The sequence below is a fragment of the Uranotaenia lowii genome, chromosome 3, assembly GCF_029784155.1.
Source record: "Uranotaenia lowii strain MFRU-FL chromosome 3, ASM2978415v1, whole genome shotgun sequence".
In the NCBI taxonomy this organism is placed as follows: domain Eukaryota; kingdom Metazoa; phylum Arthropoda; class Insecta; order Diptera; family Culicidae; genus Uranotaenia; species Uranotaenia lowii.
The window spans coordinates 218,469,938-218,489,866 of record NC_073693.1 but is presented as its reverse complement, the minus strand read 5'-3'; positions in this window follow the sequence as shown (position 1 = coordinate 218,489,866).

The following is a 19,929-nucleotide window of genomic DNA, read 5'->3' as shown; positions in this document are numbered from 1 at the left end:
GTTATAGACCATTACGCTTTACAATGTAGAGAGGGGAAGAAAGAAGGAGGTTCCATATACATTTTGTTGTAAAACTTAAAAACTTATCAACCAATGGAACTATATTCGTTATAAGAGAATTTTTGGGAACGAAAAAAATGGATATGATTATTAAAGATCAGGACCTCAATTCAGCAGGGGGTGAAGGGAAGGACAGGGGAGGGGGCTCTCTTATCACTTTTTTAGCATAAATCCAGAACATATAAAAAACAACCATATTATATAAGTTAGATTGTTTGCGTACGATCAATTTGAGACCCTTCAGACAGATTAAAATTACCAGATCATTAACACAAATTTATAGAGCAAGATTCAGAATATTAGTTTAAGTTATCTGTTTGTTGCAATTCGAAACTCCAGCTCCAGCTGCGGATATGTTATAATTTGATTTAAAATAATGCCAATAATACAATAAAAATTTGAATAATTTTTGAAAATATCATTTGATTTTGAAAGGTGTAGCAAAGCACACCGGGTCAGCTAGTGACCTATAAAACTTACATATAATATACCAAAAAAATTGTTTTGCAAACGTTGTGACGTCACGCTGGAATGGGTCATATAAAAGATTAAAATGGCAGAAATGCAAGAGACAATCAAATAGACAAAAAATGGCCAAAATTAAAAAAAGACAAAAATGAAAAAAAAAACATAACAAAGGTGACAGAATTTTCAAAAAGGAAAAAAATAACAGAAAATTACAGGAAATTACAGAAAATTACAGAAAGTACAGAAATGATAAAAATGTCATTTTTGTCTTTTCTATCATGTTTGTCCTTTTAGTCAAAATGATATAAATGACAAAAATGACAAAGGTGGCAGAATTGAAAAAAATGACACAATTAAAAAATGACAGAAAATTACAAAAAAGACAAAAATTATGAAATTGTCATTGCTGTCTATTCTATCATGTTTGTCATTCTTATTATGTTAACCATTGTAGTAATTTTTGTCAATTCTGTTATTTCTGTCATATGTCTGATTATTTTTTTTCATTTTGGTTTTTTGTAATTTCTGTCATATTTGCCATTCCTATCGTTTTGTCATTTTTGTTATAATTTTTGTGATTTGGTGAAAAACTTCATAATCTTACATTTTTGTAATAATTTTTGAATTTTTCATTAAAATTTATGTATTTGCTATTTGAATACAAAAGCCAAAACCCAAAGCGTCTGTTTTGGGCCAAAAAACATGAATCCGCCAAATTGCACCGAGGCACGGCCAATCCAGATTTTTTGGGCTTTGACCAAAGCAAGCTACGAAAATACACTGAGCGAAATTAGAATAGTACCACTATGTGTTTTGCAGTTTGTTCTGAATTGCTTAACGGATATACCAAGCATAAGTATACCTTTTTTGGGACGTAGCAATTGGCGTTGAGGACCAAAAATGTGAAAAAAGGGGTGCGAAATAAGAAAAGTACCACTTGAGTTTTTCAACAAAAACAAGAATATTTTAAAAAATATACTGTGTAAAAGTGAATAATAATGCTTCTACGAATTATTTGAATAGATAGCTGCATTTTAGGAGTTTTCTAGAATTCCAAAGGTTTTCAAAGATATTAAAAGGGGGTTTTAAGAGATGCTCCCATAGCGTTAAGGAATTTGAAATTTGAACTGCTTGATTTCTTCATAAGTATGATGCAAAATGATGAAACATAGATTTGAGGCTGAATTTGAATCCAAAAAACAGGTTGGAATTCAAAAATAGTAATGTTTTTTTAATAGTAAAACACTATTTCTCTAGTTTTAAGTCAAAGATGGATTACTAAAAAAAAAATAAGAATGGCATCAAGGTCACTAAAAGTGATTTTTTTGACCGATTATCAGAATAAAGTTATACTTTGCAATGGAGCTTGATGGACCAGACGGCTAGCAGTATTATTGGTATGGTTTGCAATTGAATCGGAAGTTGAGACGAGCAGGAATTTTGGCGGTTGTACATTCTTGTGCTGGTGATTCTTTGTAAATCTGGAAAAGCTTTCTGCAGCGTGAACTTCCACAAAACTGTGATGAGAAAATATCTCAAATTGATGAATATGGGCCTAAATAAACCTGCAAAATCAATATTGATACCTTATTTGGTTTTAACTGCAAGATAGTGCTGCCATCTACGACTTGCAACTGGAGTAAGGGTGGTTTACTGAAAAAAAATCTATGTTTTTGATTTTCAACCTTTTTTTTCTAATTGAAAATAAATCCCAAATGTTTGTTTCATCATTACACGTCATCCTATGAAGAAAGTAAGTAGTTTGATAAATAATTACAGCTCAAATATTAAATTCCTTAACGCATCTCTTGAATCCCCTTTCAAAACCTTTGAAAACCTTTGGAATTCTAGAAAACTCCTTAAAATGCAGTTATCTATTCAAATAATTCGTAGAAGCATTATTATTCACTTTTATTCAATTATTTTTTAAAAATAATCTTGTTTTTGTTGTAAAACTTAAGTGGTACTATTCTTATTTCGCCCCCTTTGTTTCACATTTTTTGTCCTCAACGCCAATTGCTATGTCCAAAAAAAGTAAACTTATGCTTGATTTATCCGTTAAGCAATTCAGAACAAACTGTAGAAGAAAATTTTCTTGATATTCAATCATTCATATTTTAACAAGCAAAACACATAGTGGTAGTATTCTTATTTCGCTCACACACATAACACCAGCTGATGACATCGGAAAATTTAAAAAGGACAAAAGTGGTGAAAATGGTGAAAATGCTTATGAGTCATGTTCGAGAAAAAGTGCGAAGTCCGGCTTATGGTTAAAGTTTTTCATCAAATAAGAAAAAAACGATATTTTTTCATTATTTTGAAAGTGTGCTTATAATTTCTGGAACAGTCAATACTTATTTGGTAGGAATTGCGATTTGTTTATTGTTATTGTTATCGACTTGGGCTACAATTTCTATTGCGATTTTATGTTTGCTGGGTATGATTTAATAAAGTCTCCCTAAATCATTTAAATTTAATGGAAGCCAATTTACAAAAAAAAGCATATTTCAGAAGTAACGAGTAAAGTAAAAGTAAAGAGTAAATTTGAAAATAGATACAGAAAACAACATATTAAACTCGATAGCGAAGGCAGAAAACTATCGTATCGACCACAAAACTAGAGAAATTTCATTGAATTTCAAAGAATGAAAGGAAATTTCTAAAATATACATGTCAAATCCAAAATAAAATTTAAAGGAAAACAAAGACTTTTTCTATTTGATTTTTTTCCTGGAATTTTTGTCACCAGGATGATTGATTGTGTATTCATCTTTCATCGGAATCTGTATTTTATTGCTTCTAACATTAAATAAAAGTCAAATAAAATCATACTTAATCATTGCATGCAATTGTATCGTGCTATCTGGTACATGCAATTAAAATTTCTGTAGTTATTCGATAGTTTGCGTTACATCAAAATTCTGATGTCTCAATTGTCAATAGAGAATTATCTTTATATGATTGGTAATCTGAAGAATTTCCCTATTAGCAGAAATCATGAATGCCTTCGTTTGATACTCTCCACTCGGTTAGTTCAATTTAAAATACCAAAGCAGCAGTGGCACTGAAAACTTTAAAATCTGAACTCTTCGGTTGACATGCTGAATAGTTATGTGCGATCCTCGCGAAAAGCTCAGACTACCAATAAGGCCAATCTTCTGTCGATCGTCAAACTAGAAAACGTCAACCCAACCTTAACATCGAATTTTTCTGTAAGGCATGGTCTTTGGCTGAGAGCTGTGATCCAGTTTGGTTTGGTAGTTAGAATGTCACTTACCTCAAGTGGCCTAGCCAGCGAAAAACCGTACCGGAAAATGCACCCATGGAAAATGGTATGTAGTTTTTATGGCAGTTTGTAACATAATTAATGGATCCATGCGTTCAGCGTCGATCGCGTTGTTCACTTTACATCCATCTATTCGGGGCCCGTGCTGCGTGCTTTCGAAAAGGGCAGACAGATTTTTTTTCGCAGCCTTTATTTTATCAAAGTACATGAATGATGAAACCGCATAGTGCACGTGAACTTTTACTCGGCACATGAGAGCTAAAATATTCTGAAATGGTTTAGATCAGAGCGACCGGTTCTAGGGCATGATTTGCGATTAGGCAATAGCTGTTTTTGGTTCTTGTTCTATGAAAGTTGAAGAGTCTTTTGGAAAATAAACTGTAGGTTTTTTATACAATGTTTAAAAGTTTTTAGGACTTAAAGTCTGTAATATTCAAATATAAATCCAACGCCAAATCACTCCTATATTTCAACATTTCAACTATGTGGATGGAGTCCCTAAAGAGTTGAAATCCCGATATAAAGTTAAATCTTCTAAAACTATCAACTAGAAGACAAGTTTAGAAACATCAATTAGTTTTCAACTTATTGCTTTGATTAGGTAAACCAATCATTTAGGTTTTGGGAATCTACATCGAATGAGAACTGATTTAAGATATTGAAAAGACTTAAATGAAACGATTGAAAGCGAACCCTTGTGTCTTTTGAGTACTAGTCATACGCATTCATCATCTAGCTTTCTCGTTGGTGTTACTATCAGTCTTCAGCTGAGATCTATATTTTTTTACGTTTTCTCGTATTGAAGCAGAACACACCTTGAGCAGGAGAGATTTTTTATGATATAAATAACTTTGTCATGCAGTATTCTGAATGTGTAGGTACATTTTTACTAAATATGATTAAAATTATATTATATTTTGTAGAATGTATACCATCAGCTTTGTTAATCTGAGTTTATGTTTGTTTGATATCCTTATACTTTTTTTTCTAAAAGTATCAAAATTCCCGACTCTATTCAGACAGATATAGAATCAATAATTCTCAAGAGGCGATAAAGTCATGGACATTTCTCAGCCAATCTCAATTCGACGTTGACCGTTTTCCACCACCCAATTCCTAATGGTCTATCCACTGACACACAGTTGAAAATTTATAATCATTGATTTATTGGCGAGGTTAATTATACTTTATACCCGATAAAATATGGTTAAGATGCTCGATTTACAGCAGAACTTTATCATCCGATGAAGAAGTTATGTTTTACACTATTCAGACTGTCTTGTAGCTGTCTAGAACAGATATCTATACATTCTAAACCAATGTACTCGATTGAAAGGGAAGTGGAAAATCTAACGAGGGGAAAATGAGTAATAGTTTGACCACTGAGGCTGGGCTCAGACTTCAATAGCAAACAGTTTCCCGCTGGTAGAACATTAAAATCAAAACAAAATGAAAACAAACACTTCCACCGGTCGGCTGCCACTATCGCAACCGCATTTTATGAAATATGTTGCTAAGGTGTCTGGTCCTTTGGTTGGCAGTTTTCTCAATAAGATCACAAATTTCCCTACAGAATGTTCAGTTTTATCTTCCGATCATCACAAGAAGATTAAACGGTGTCTAAGATTTGCTTTGTACTGTAACCGTCAATTATCGGAGCAGCTTTTTCTGACGCTTCGCAGTCAACCCACTTAGCACATTGACGTTGAAGAATTGGGTTACCAGCCTAAAGTTCTTAACTCGACTAAAGAATTATCGACAGTCTGGCATCATTAAGTGGTGCCACCCAAAGTTGTGGGCTAGAGCCTGGGGATAAACTACATAGAGTTGGATGCTGTTGGCATGCTTGTTATCAGAACAGTTGGGTCTTAAGCTTCTTGAGCCAATACTCGGTTACCCAATGAGTCGTTTACACTTTTCTTCAAGCATTTGTGCGTGAGTTTTGGAAATCAGCTCCTTCACTGTGCATGTTTGACAGAGGAACTCTCGGAACACTGATCGTAGTTAAAGGTTTTCAGAGGTTCTCAAATCTTATGAAAAAAATATATATTTACTTACATACTTACTAACTAACTAACTTACTTACTTACTTACTTACTTACTTACTTACTTACTTACTTACTTACTTACTTACTTACTTACTTACTTACTTACTTACTTACTTACTTACTTACTTACTTACTTACTTACTTACTTACTTACTTACTTACTTACTTACTTGTTTGATTGATTAACTGGTTAATCGCCGCGATGAATTGTTTGATGTTATCATTGACTTTTTTCGGCGAAAATAAAATCGAAATTACTTACCAGTTGGTCCACTTACTTACTTACTTACTTACTTACTTACTTATTTACTTACTTACTTACTTACTTACTTACTTACTTACTTACTTACTTACTTACTTACTTACTTACTTACTTACTTACTTACTTACTTACTTACTTACTAACCTACTTACTTACTTACTTACTTACTTACTTACTTACTTACTTACTAACCTACTTACTTACTTACTTACTTACTTACTTACTTACTTACAGTACCGTTCATAATTGTATAGAAATTGGAAGCACGAGCACTATCACTTCGACTTTGACCTTCCATAACTTTTTACTCTGATGATATTTTTTGATCAAATTTTTTGCGTTAAATAGATCAACTATCACACTATCAATACACAAAATTTGAGCTTTCTGGAGTTTGTGTGGCCTGAGAAAAAGTAATTCAACGAAAATTGGACTTTTTGGACTTTTCTCATTCAAACTGCAATATCTCTGAAACTACGCAACATTTTTTATTGAAATTTTGCACAGTGATTGATGAAATATCAGTGATTGAATTTTGCTGAGCATGAGTTGATCAACCATCTCTCGCTCAACGCTTTACTCGGAAGCAAAGGTTGCTTTGAGGCAGCGAAAACGACAAAACCGATGATGTACACGCTCTCAACATGGCCGCCTTCATGAAGCAATATACATTCGAGGCAGCGAATCCAAAAAACCAAACGAATGGCTCTCACTCATCTCCTGTCACAACCTTGAGGGAACCGAATTCAAAAGGCAGAGCAAACCCGAGTCTCCTCGTTTGTGCCTGGATCGAATGCGTGAGGTTTTTCTGCTATTGCTATTATTGCACAGCAACCGCACGCAGGCAGCTAGTTTTTTCATTTCTTTTTCTTCCCCCCTCTTTCACCATACGTTGCGGGCCGTGCAACGCAATAAGTTCGGTTGTTTTTGTTGTTGCCTCAACCTTTGCGGTCGGCTCGAGTTATTCAAATTCAACAACGTAAATGAGTATGTGTGCCTCGTCTTCTTCATGCATCATGTAGCAACCGAACGTTGAGAGAGTTCGTTCGGGGCAGCAAACGGATAGTGTCTCTCAGAGCAGATCCTCCTCATGGGGGGAGGTTTGAATGAATGTATATGTATCGTCTCCTGTATAGCTATGCGAGGCCTCAAAGTGTGTATTTTGAATGCCTCTGATGAGAAAATTGGTGAGGATTTCAATCACTGCACACTTAGAAAAATCCGAGTATTTTTACATGTAAGAACATGGGTAGAAGGGAATCGGGTATTTGCATGTAATGATACAGTTCATAACATACAATGAAACAGTTAGTCACATGTAATATTACTAGGTACAAAGTATGAAAAATCGACGTAACTTTACATGTCAAAGCATGTGTAGAAGGAGCTCACGTATTTACTTGTAATGATACTGGACATAACATGTAATTTTTTTGAATGTACATTTTGAAAAATATCTTGTGAGATTACATGCAACTGCATGGATACAAAGGAATCGGCTCTTTACAAGTGATAAAACTGGTCATTTCATGTAATCCTTCTTGAAAAGTAATGCAATATCACATCTCTTACTTGTTTCTGCCTAATAAGTAAATTTACATGACAAGTTCTGTTCACATGAAATCTTAAATTACATCCTTATTTTTGATATGATTCTGACAGCAGTCCAAAAGAAAAAAAAAATTAATAGTAGCAAAGTCTCCAGCGTTCGGCAAACGAGCGATTAGATAGTTTTTCAGCAAACGAGGAGAAAAATCAGTCGCCTAAACATTTTATTTTTATGAAGCGAAACCCTGCGAAAAGATTGCAGAGTATTCCTCTGCTTTGAGAGTTCAAGGAAATGTTATCTGAAAATAAGATAAGTACCATATCCGTTAAATTTTGATTTATTTCACTTTTAAATGTACTTCAAAAACTTCCTTTTTCACATTTGAAACTGATTCTTACTGTACCACTGTACACAGCTGTACCACTGATTAATATTCAACAGCTTCTATTTTAAAACAAAAAGTTACGACTTGTACTTTGGTGAAATACTCAATTTCATTTGCATTCACCGAGAAAAACAAAAAAATTGTTCTTCTACAAATGGCTGACTTTTGTCGAAAGAAGAGCTTCGTCAGAATGTCAGATTGCATGTTATGAACGAGTGAAATTCCTAGTAATTGAAAGTAATGATACTTGTATTTGTCTACGTCCAGTTTTCGTCATGACACTTTACATGATTCATCACGAAAATTTTAAAACATATTCAAAAATGTAAGTTCACGTGTAATGTATTGTTACATTTTTCAACAGTGAGATTTACAATAAACAACGAATTCGAATTTGATCGAAGATTTACATGTAACGAGCTGTATTATTGAGTGTAAAAACTCGCTTCCTTTGTACCCATGTTCTCACATGTAAAGTTACGAGAAGTTTTCTAGCTTTGCAGAGTTGTTTATCTTTTTTACACGTGTATTCAAGTGATTATTATTTTTGAGCTGAAAAAAGTAAAGCTACGTGTAAAGTATTATTACATTTTTTTATCTGTGTGTGAAATATAAAGCTAGCATGTCTGAAGTTTTCGAAAAGTTCTATCGATGAGATCAAAAGTTACGCGAGGTGCAATATTTCAGGCATGAACCTAGAAATGCGATTTCTATAGTGTGATAGTTGATCTATCTAACGCAAAAAATTTAGTCAAAAAATTTCATCAGAGTAAAAAGTTATGGAAGGTCAAAGTCGAAGTGATAGTGCTCGTGCTTCCAATTTCTATACAATTATGAACGGTACTGTACTTACTTACTAACTTACTTACTTACTTACTTACTTACTTACTTACTTACTTACTTACTTACTTACTAAAAATATACGTAAAAGTAAAGAACTGACTTTAGAACACACGTAGAATCGATATGATGCATTAAAAGCTTCGTTTACGTGAAAAATTCCGTAAAAGTTATTTCAAAATAATTTTGCGTGTGGTGTAATTGAATTTTTGATTAAAATTTTATTTATAAGTAATAAGGTTAGCTTAAGGTTGCCAGATTTTTTTCAGCACGTAGCCGGGCAATTTTATATAACAACCTGGCAAAATTCGGGCATTTGGTTTCAAAGTGGACGACCATTAATCAGGACAATATCCGATCAAATTTTGTCAAAACCCAGAAATTATTCAACAAAAATCAAGGTAAATTAATTTTTTTTTTCATCAAAATTCATCGGCAGGTTATAAATCGTATTTAAGGCTTCCAAAAAACCTTTCATGATAATTCTTATAAAACTTGCTCAAAAAATTTCGTTTTCGAGGCAAAAATTTAATTTAAAAAAAATTACAACACATTTTGTTTTTTTTTTTTGTTTTTTGTTCCGGCCAAAAACCGGACATTTTTTAATGAAATCCAGGCAACCGGGCCGAGTCGGACTGTTGCCAAATTTTGTATCAAATATCCGGGCAATCTGACAACCTTAGCTTAGCTTAGGGATACCATACGTACTCTTTTTCGATCAAAAAATGAGCGTACTCTTCTTTTTGTAAAATTTTACTAAATGTACTCTTTTTTGTGTGAAAGAAAATAAATGAAAATTTCTCATATAAATTAACTTTTTTCATCCGATACATGAAGATTGCATTCTTATAAATACAAAAAAATCCAACTTTTTATGCATTCATTGCACAACACTTCAGTTTTGCTTCTATTGTTAAATGTTTCAAAGGATGGCTTCCTATGGAAGGAATAACTAGTACATTCATGATTTCAATCTATCATTTTTCGTTCAAAATTAGCGCCTTTGAGTATACAATGAACTCCTGAACAGTAGGCAATATGCATAACAACAACTTACTCAAAAGCATAGTGCACAGATAAAAAGCGAACGAATCAGCAATAATGTTTTTGAAGAGTAAAAAAACGCCTCTTAAAAAACTCTCTCAGTTTTTTTGACAACTTTGGTATGCTTTCTCAGTATAAAATCCAAAACTTTGAATAATCCAACTTTAAATATTGAGCATTTGTCAATTAAATCACATATCTTGCAGCAAATTGGCGCTATTTGAATGACCAAAAACATCATGGTATTGGATATTTATTTATTTATTTATTCAATCCTAGGCTTCAGCCTTAAATCTTTACTAGTTTTATGAAATGAATTTGCGGCTTTATCGGTGAGGGTTAAAGAGTTGAAATGAAAGACGGATAGAAGAACAGAAGAAAATTCCAAGGTGGTGAAAAGAGCGAAGAGCATTTGAAATAGAAGCTTGACCACATGCTAAATTCTTTGTCCCGCATCACTTAACTGTATTGAAGAAGTAGTACCCAATAGAGAAGGCACTACATTTTTCGATACAGGTAATCGCCGTTTTACCTGTATCGAAAAATGTAGTGCCTTCTCTATTGGGTACTACTTCTTCAATACAGTTAATTGATGCGGGACAAAGAATTTAGCATGTGGTCAAGCTTCTATTTCAAATGCTCTTCGCTCTTTTCACCACCTTAGAATTTTCTTCTGTTCTTCTATCCGTCTTTCATTTCAACTCTTTAACCCTCACCGATAAAGCCGCAAATTCATTTCATAAAACAAATTCACGGTGATTTCTCCTCTTAAAATCTTTACTAGTTTTAACTTAATATTAAGAATACGCTAACTTAAATTTATTTTTGATTTGTTCTCTGGACAATTCTAGCTTTATCACATTAGCATGAGCGTTGTAGAGCGCCATCATTCTATAAATAGGTTCATTCCGAGCTTAGTTCTGGATACGGTTTGTTAGCTGAAACGGCCTTATGCTGCGCAAACTGCTACGTCCTTCGTTAGGTGAGATTTGTGACAACAAATAATAATAAATGGCGTTTATCTTTACAATTTTGAAAGTATTTCTCAATGTACTCTTTTTGGTGTTGCAGGATATGGTAACCCTATTACTGCTGACGAAATTAAGGTCTCAAGAGAGCAAAAAAAAAAAACTGAGAAACACTAGAAACTCACACGGGTTCATAAAAATGTGAAATCTGAAAAAAAGATTGAAGAAAACAGCCTGGCATTTTTTTAATGAGATTAAGAGGTACCCGATTTTTGATTTGAAATTGTGTATGAAAAAACGCGAAAAGCTCTTAGGAGAATTTTACTTTTTAGTTTTTGTTGAATATTTTGGTCTCACGCGATATAAATGCAATCCCAATTTATATATTCCTTCCTAGACAACTCTCTGGCTACAAAATATCCGAAAACGGAAAATCAGTTGAAGTAGCAAGAAAAAACATTATAACGTCCCTTGAATAATTTTATTTTTTCATGAAAATAATCTAGCAACACTGCTAGATTTTCCGACCAATTTCCAGAAATATTATTTTAACAAGAATGTTATCGATTTAAAAGTCATGAAATGTTCTGATGAAATGATCTAAATTAAATTTTGTATCATTTGCAAAAAATAAAAAGGTTTACCAAAAATTTCGAGTCACCAGATGCCATTGATTTGCAAAAATAAGACATAAATCAGACATAAATAAGTTTGAACGTTTTCTGTCTTTTTTCTGTCTACTTTGGTTAAAACTACATGGGGCTTTGGGATTTTCGTGCAACTTGTTGGGATCGAACAAATCCATGTCTTTTTTTTCAAAAGGGTAAACCTTGTCTAAGGCCAAAGACACCATTTTTCTTCATTTTAAAAATCTACGAAAATACTGTAGCTCGTTTTTTTTTTTAAAGTAAACTTTTGATACTACAGGCGTTTTGAAATTCGAAAAAAGTTGCAATTCAACACAGCCTAATGCACAGAATTCTATGAAAAATTGCAGTCCTCAATTTTGTTTGTCAGGTCTTGAGAAAGTGTTCTAAAACGTGTTTGTTGATGGGGTTTACAGGATTCATAAATGAAAATTTTGATAATTACTTTTTGTGTAAAATTTGTAACGGACAATTCAGCATGCAAAACGCAGAATTTAAAATATGAAACTAAAAAGTTGCTAAGAAGCTGATTAAAATACTTTTTGAATAATTATTTAAAATTTGTTTTTTTTTTTTTTTTTTATCCTTCAAACATTTATTATAGACTATAACAAACAGGCTCTTGATTCTTGATCATACTGAGCCGACCACTTCTTAGTATTAAATTTGATTTGATTTTTACAAAGGTTTCCTACATGACATATAAATTCAGATTTCTTTGAAACACTTGTATCACTTGTATCATTTGTATCTATTATCTTTCGAAGTTGCCTTCTGCATCTCGACATGTGGACCATGGACCTCATCTTGGATTGATCTTGCACCTCGTCTCGGGTGGATGATGGACCTCGTCTAGGGTAGACCATCGACTTCCTCTAGGGTTTACAGGCTTTAGTTTTGTGGTTCTTGGCTTGAGGCTCTTGGTTTGCGACTCACAGCACTCCTACTCCGAGTTCTTCTTTCGTCTCCATTTAATTTTCAAAGCTTCAAGTCAGCTCTCTTCAGAAAATCAAAAATGGTTTTCATAGTTTGCATGTCACGTTGACTAACAATATCTCTTATGGGTATTTGGGGAAGATTCGATGAATTAACAAGAATATCTTTGAAAGTTGATCTTACACTCTCATATATTGAACAACACCACACAACATGGTCTATATCCTCGTATCCTCGGCCACATTGACAAACATTAGAATCTTTTAAATTTATTCTATACAGGTGTGCTGCTAAATTATAATGATTTGAAATTATTCTCGAAAATATTTTTATAAAATTTCTTTGAAGATCTTGATTATGAAACCATGGCTTTTCTTTAACTTCCGGTAAAATTGAAAAACAAAATCTTCCTAGTTGACTATTACTCCATTTGCTTTGCCACATGGACATTACCAAGGAATGGGCTAAAGGATAAAGTTCGTTAGGTTGAAATCCCCTATCATAAACCAAGTCACCGAGAGCTCCTTGTTTGGCAAGATGATCTGCCTTTTCGTTGCCATGTATACCATGGTGTGATGGAATCCAAAATAATGATATTGAATAACCTGAATTATGTAATTCTAATAAAATTTTCTTTATTTTATAAATGTATATGTTATTATGCGGTTTCCAACAATTCGATTTGAGTGCGATCAGAGAACTCATGCTATCCGAACAAATTACATATTTAGATGAAGGCAAACTCTGTATATACTCACATGAATGGAATATTGCAATTAATTCTGCTACGAATATTGAACATGGTGCTAGCAACTTAAAGCTCTGTGAAGACTCAGAATGGTACAATCCAAACCCTACGTTATTTTGCATAACAGAACCATCAGTAAAAATTAGACTACTTGCTGTACAGCCTTCAAACTTACTATGAAACATCTGATTACTAGTTTGCACCCTTAGACTAGGAGGTATTTTTTCTATTTCTTTTTTGAAACTCAAATCATTGATTGGAGTAAACTGAATTTCATCGAGCTTATAATCAAATATATTTTTATCTGGAGGATCAAAGGATTCAATTGATATAAATTCTCTGTAAAAATTTAAGAATTTAGTTCCTGGATTAAGTTCAAATAAATAATCTAATTTATTTATTATTTTTTTCCGCCTTGCTTGAAAACGGAATATTTGACGTAAATTAAGTTCAAGAAAATTAAGCTCAAGAGGCATTACTCCAGCAATAACTTCTGTCGACATTGTATGCGTAGACATCATATTCCCAAGAGCTATTCTTAAACAACGAAATTGTATTCGAGCTAATTTTAATAAATGACAGTTAGAGGCACTTGCAAAACAAAAACAACCATACTGAAGGACTGAAAGAATTGTGGTCTTGTACAATGTTATAAGATCTTGTGGATGGGCTCCCCACCAAGAGCTTGTTACAGTTTTAAAGAAATTAATCCGTTTTTGACATTTTTTAACTAAATATTCGATATGTTTTCTCCATAAAAGTTTACCATCAAACCAAATCCCCAAATATTTAACTGAGAAAGATCTTTCAATTTGAATTTGTTTCATATGCAATGATACATTCAGTGGCTTTATTTTTCTTGTAAAAACCATCATTTCCGATTTTTGAGGTGAAAATTCAAGTCCCATGTATTGTGCCCAATCACTCAAGTTATTTAAAGTTATTTGCATTTTTTCTTGCGTATCAATAATATTCAAACCTGACTTATAAATAACGCTGTCATCAGCATACTGTAACATAAAAACATTTTCTTCTAGACATGTGTCAATATCATTAACGTAGAAGTTGTACAGAAATGGACTCAAAGTAGACCCTTGTGGTAATCCTAGATAGCTCGTTCTTCGACATTTAAACTTGTTATTTATATAAAAGTTCATTTCTTTTTTGTTTAATAAATTGCTCAAAAAGTTTACCAAATTTAATGGAACACCATGCTTAGCTAATTTTTCACAAAGTATTCCTATGTTCACAGAATCATATGCACCAGCTATGTCTAAAAACACAGCAACTACATCTTCTTTTCGTTCAAAGCTTGTTTGAATGTCAATGGTTAATTCGGATAAACAATCTAACGTCCCTTTACTTTTTCTAAAACCGTATTGAGATTTAGATGTTAATTTATTTTGCTCAGCCCAATTTTCTAATCTATTCAAAAGAATTCGTTCCAAAGTTTTTCTTGGACAGGGAAGTAAACTAATTGGACGATAAGAACTATATTCAGAGGGATTTTTTCCTGGTTTAATTATCGGTACAACTTTCACTTGCCTCCATGTTTCTGGTACAAAATTCATCTCTATAAACCTATTATACAAATTAAGAAGCATACGTTTGTAAGAGTCTGGCATGTTTTGTAATAACTTATACTTTATTCCATCTAAACCCGCTGCAGTATTTGAGCAGGACAATAACGCAGTTGAAAATTCTATCATTTTGATTGGATTTCCTAGATATTCAAATACATTTTCGCAATTATACTCAATTTGCGATTGCTCAACATAATCTGGGCATACTTTATTGGCAAATTCATATATCCAATCTTCAGAATATCTATCAACATTTCCGACATTTGAATTACGCATATTTTTCGCAGTTCGCCAAAGAAACGTCAGGGAAGTGGTTCTTGAAAAACTTGATATTTTTTCTTTCCAATAACTTTTTTTCTTATTTTGAAACAGCTTCCTACATTCGTATTCTAACTGTTGGTATATTTTAAAATCATCTATCTTCCCCGTTTTTCTAAATTTTTTGAAAGCATCAGTTTTTTGTTTGTATTTACGAGAAGATTCATCATCCCACCAAGGTTGTCCTTTGCGCCTAGATGTATGATTTGGGTTAACTTTTTTAGTTTGAGCTTGTAAAGCGCATTCAATTATAGAATCATTGAAAAAGGAATATACATTTCCAAGATTAGTATTATCACAAGTCGATCTTTCAAATTCAATTAATTTATTTGATAAATAGTTCTGATAATTTTCCCAGCTTATATTTTTATTTAAATCATATATAAAATTTATTTCTTCCAAAATTTTATCGTTTGCCAACTTCGTTATAATTGGTAAATGATCACTGCCATTCAAATCTTCAATAATTTTCCATGAACTTGTTAAGGCCAGGGAACTAGAACATAAAGTAAGATCTACTGCAGAATCTCTCGAGCTTGGTGCTCCTATTCTTGTGACATTTCCTTTATTTAGGATAGTCAAATTGTGCTCATCACATATTTCATAAATTGCCAAAGCTCTAACATCATCATTAGGCTCACCCCATGCGGATCCATGTGAATTTAAATCTCCCAAGAGTAATCTAGGTTGAGGAATCAACTCAATTAACTGATTCAAATGTTCTTTACTCATTCGATATGGAGCTGGTGGAATATATATTGAAGATACCGTACATTGAAAACTTCCTACTTTGATTGTTACAGATATTTCTTCAATTTTTCCAAAACATGGTAAGTCTAATGGACAAAATTCTATACCATTCCTTATTCCTATGAGTACTCCTCCATAAGGCGTATTTCGATCTCGTCTTACTATTTTAAATCCTGGAACAACAAAATCGACTCCATTCATCAACCAAGTTTCGCATATGCAAAATATGTCAACATTATTATCGTTTAATAATACAATTAAAGACTCTTTTTTTGATAACACACTTCTAGAATTCCATTGCATGAATAATAACTCTTTAGTCATCACAGCTAAACAAAGATTCAATGAGGGGCATTTTTTCACACAATTTTCTAAACATTTTTTTAATGAGGGGCATAAACTTAAAAACAATCGATTTTATAAATTCAGAAAGCTCTAGAGCTTCACAAATCATTTCAATTATATTTTTAATTGAAAAGCTATCATCGTCACTTTTTGTATTATTGAGAGTAATATCATTTTCATTACGAGTTGTTTTTTCAGTATAATTCGATTCAATTGTATGATTATCGACTAATTGGTTATTTTCATTTTGAATGGACATCTGAGGTTTTGGAAGACTAGGAAATATATCTGAATATAATTTATGTTTCGGAAGAATTTTTGGTTCTTTTCGCAGAATTTTCGGCCGATTCACCTGTTTACGTTTCCTGGAATTAGATAATTCAAAAATGGAAGAATTCGTTTCATCTTCTAAATCGGATATTTCTGACGATAATACCTCAAACCGATTGCCTATATGTAATTCATTTGATTCTACTGTTTTATTTAACATTTCAGCATATGAAATTTTACGCGATTCCTTCACTGATTTTTTCCATTCACCTTTTGCTTTTTTATATAAAGGACAATCTGTAATATTTAAATGTTCCATATGACAATGAAAACATACATTTTCTTTAATTGAACACTCTATTCCAACATGACTTTTTCCGCATTTTCCACATTTTTCTTTGTTCGCACAGTATTTCTCGGTATGATTAAGTTGTCGACATTTTTGACAATACATCAATTTAGGGATGTATGCTCGTACAGGTAGAAGTACTTTTTCAATTTCTACATATTCTGGTAACACTGTACCTTCAAAAGTTACCCTAATCGAATTAGATTCTTTGTATCTTTTTATACCGTTTTCTATGACAACATCATGTAATCGTTTGCTAGCAAGAATACGAACTGCCGAGATTGCACCATTCCGCCATCTTCCTTTTCCCAGCAAATTAAGATCACCAATATTGACAAAATTATCATTTATAACACCATCTACCTCTACCTTTAAACTAGGAATATAAACAAGATATTCTAAATTGAATAAAGGATCACTGACAATTTCATTGGCATGTTTTCTCTGATCGACTAAAACACGTAGACGATTATGCGCCGTTTTTTTAATTTCTACAACGGATGAATACTTTTTATGTAGTTCTCTGGAAATTGTAACAATATTCAAAGCCTTCACTTTTGGTCTAAAATAAATCTGAAACGGCCCAGAAACAGATTCCGGATATTTTTTAATCCGCATAGATTCTTTAGGCTCAGCATGCTTCTCCCCAGATGTAGAAGCATGTGACCTTGAAGGTTGTGTCATCATATTACCATCAGCTGCTTGTATCTGTTTATTTTGGTTTGCATGATCATTTTTATTTGAAAACCGATGAACAAAGTTCTGGGTAACAGGTTTGAAAGAGGTATCAATAGGGAAGGAAGGAGGAGGCATAAACGTTGGCAAAGCACATGGAGCAAACAACAATTGCGAATCTGATGAGACCGAAACATGTGGTTGAGTATCACGAGATATAGGATTTGTCGGTGGAATGTCTATATATGGCACTTTCGTCAAGTTAAAATCATCACTGTTAGAGGCCCCCGGAAGTGGGGAACCCCCGCTTTCACCACCCATCCAAACAGCAAACAAATGAAATTCTTTTGATATGAAGAGAAACTGTACTCACTTGCTCTGTTTCTTCTATTGTTCTGGTGATCTCAAGGTCAGCTCACAACTTTAACGAACTAGAACACTAGAAGGGCGAGTAATACGACTGACTGCACCAACGGTTGGAGAACGAATATTTAAAATTTGTTACTTAAAACAAGAACTGCAATTGAGAACTCAAAAAAGTAATGAAAATTTGAAGCCTTTATTAAAAATGTTTTTATTTATGTCATTGTATAGGGTGGTCAACTTATCAATTGAAGTGCCTAGCGAGTCATTAGTAGCGGAAATGAATGGTGCAGCCTGCTGGCCTCGTCATCGTACGAATTGGCCTTCTAAAATCCCTTACAAAAATCATCAAAACATATGAAAGAAAACTTCTCATAAATCATGGCCGTAGGAACGTAAATGTCAAGCTAAATGTTGTTCTCTAAACTCAAAATTTAAAACTTTTAGTAAAATTTTGATGAACGGCTTAAGTGAATCAAGAGTTTTTTTTTTTTGTTTTTCTGGGATTTTAACACTCTCGTGTTATTCATCCCCTGGTGAATCAAGAGTAACAGTCTTGACTCAGAACTAAGGCCAAATCATAGAAATCTAATTCCAGTTCCACAATACTAACAATTTTCCAAAAAATAAAATAGATATTTAAAGACTGTAGGGGTACTTGAAAAACGCTATCAAAAGTAATTCACAAAAGAAGTTGGTGTATAAATTTTAAGTTTGGTCCTTAGTCCCGAATATCTTATTTTCATTAAGATTGGACTTACTAAAGTTGCCAGATGACCCGGATTTTACCTAATTTTGTTTTCACCTTATTTTCAAAATCTTGAGACAAAATCCTGATTCGTATCTTGATTTTGCATTTGAATGAAACTAGAATAAGATTCATTTTCCATGTTCGAAACTCATCATTCCGGAATTTCAAAAGACAATATTTATAATTACAAATCATATTTAAGATTTGGATTTGTAATTTTTACTCTTTATCCAATGCAAAATTTAAAAAACTCAGAAACAATAGTTAATGAAGATCCAGAATTTAAACATCAAAGTTTCAACATTCGGTATTGCCAATCAGTTTTACTAGTTGAATTACGAATAATCTATTGAGAAACTATTGAAAGAACTCATATAGAAATTCAAAAATCCAAAATTCAATTAAAAGATTTCTGATTAAGGATTCTGTTATATTCTGGCCCTTTTAGGTTCATAATTATTAGGAATTTTTGTTTGGAATTAAGATTAAATGAGGAAATCAGAATTTTTTCAGGTTCTAAATGCAGAGTTCAGATTCGGAATTAAAATTCAAAATTGCCCAAAAAATTCAGAACAGGTAAAAACCACTATTATAAAAGGAGATCCGAATTCATTTCCAATATTGCGTTCTTTGAATAACCTTAATTTTAATTTAATTTTTTCTTTCAGCATTTTTGCAATGAACTAAATTATAAATAATAATTTTTGTTGATAAAATAACTTGTACTTAACCTTCAGGCTCAGGATTCAGCTGGAAATATATTTTATTGGTTTGTTGTTTAACATCATCTTATTGTTAATATTTCATAAACAAAAATTCAAACTAAAATTCGAATGTATCGAGTTTACAAGAACTGGAAATTATTATGATTAGAACCCCTAACATAATCTTTTAATTTATTCTTTGAAATTTGATTCATTTTCACCAAAGTTTTTCTACCAAAGGAAGCCTTAAAGATCCCTCATTTATTTTTGAAGCTTTGAAAAAACTAAAAACTCTTAGGACTTTTTCCGAAAGTTATGATTTGAAATGAATAACTATTAATATAAAAGAACTTAAACCCGAATAATGAAATACTTAAAGTAACACATATTTTTTTCAAAATTCTTTATATTTGCATTTTTTCAAGCAAAGCTGTTATAGGAAAAAATTTGTCGTGAGGTAGAGCTTCCTACGGTCCTGTCACAGAAAAATCTCATAACGAGGAACCCGAAATCAAAAACAGCTGTTTGTCACTTTTTGGCAGGCGCGGTCCTATGGGGGGGTGATCGGGGTGATCAC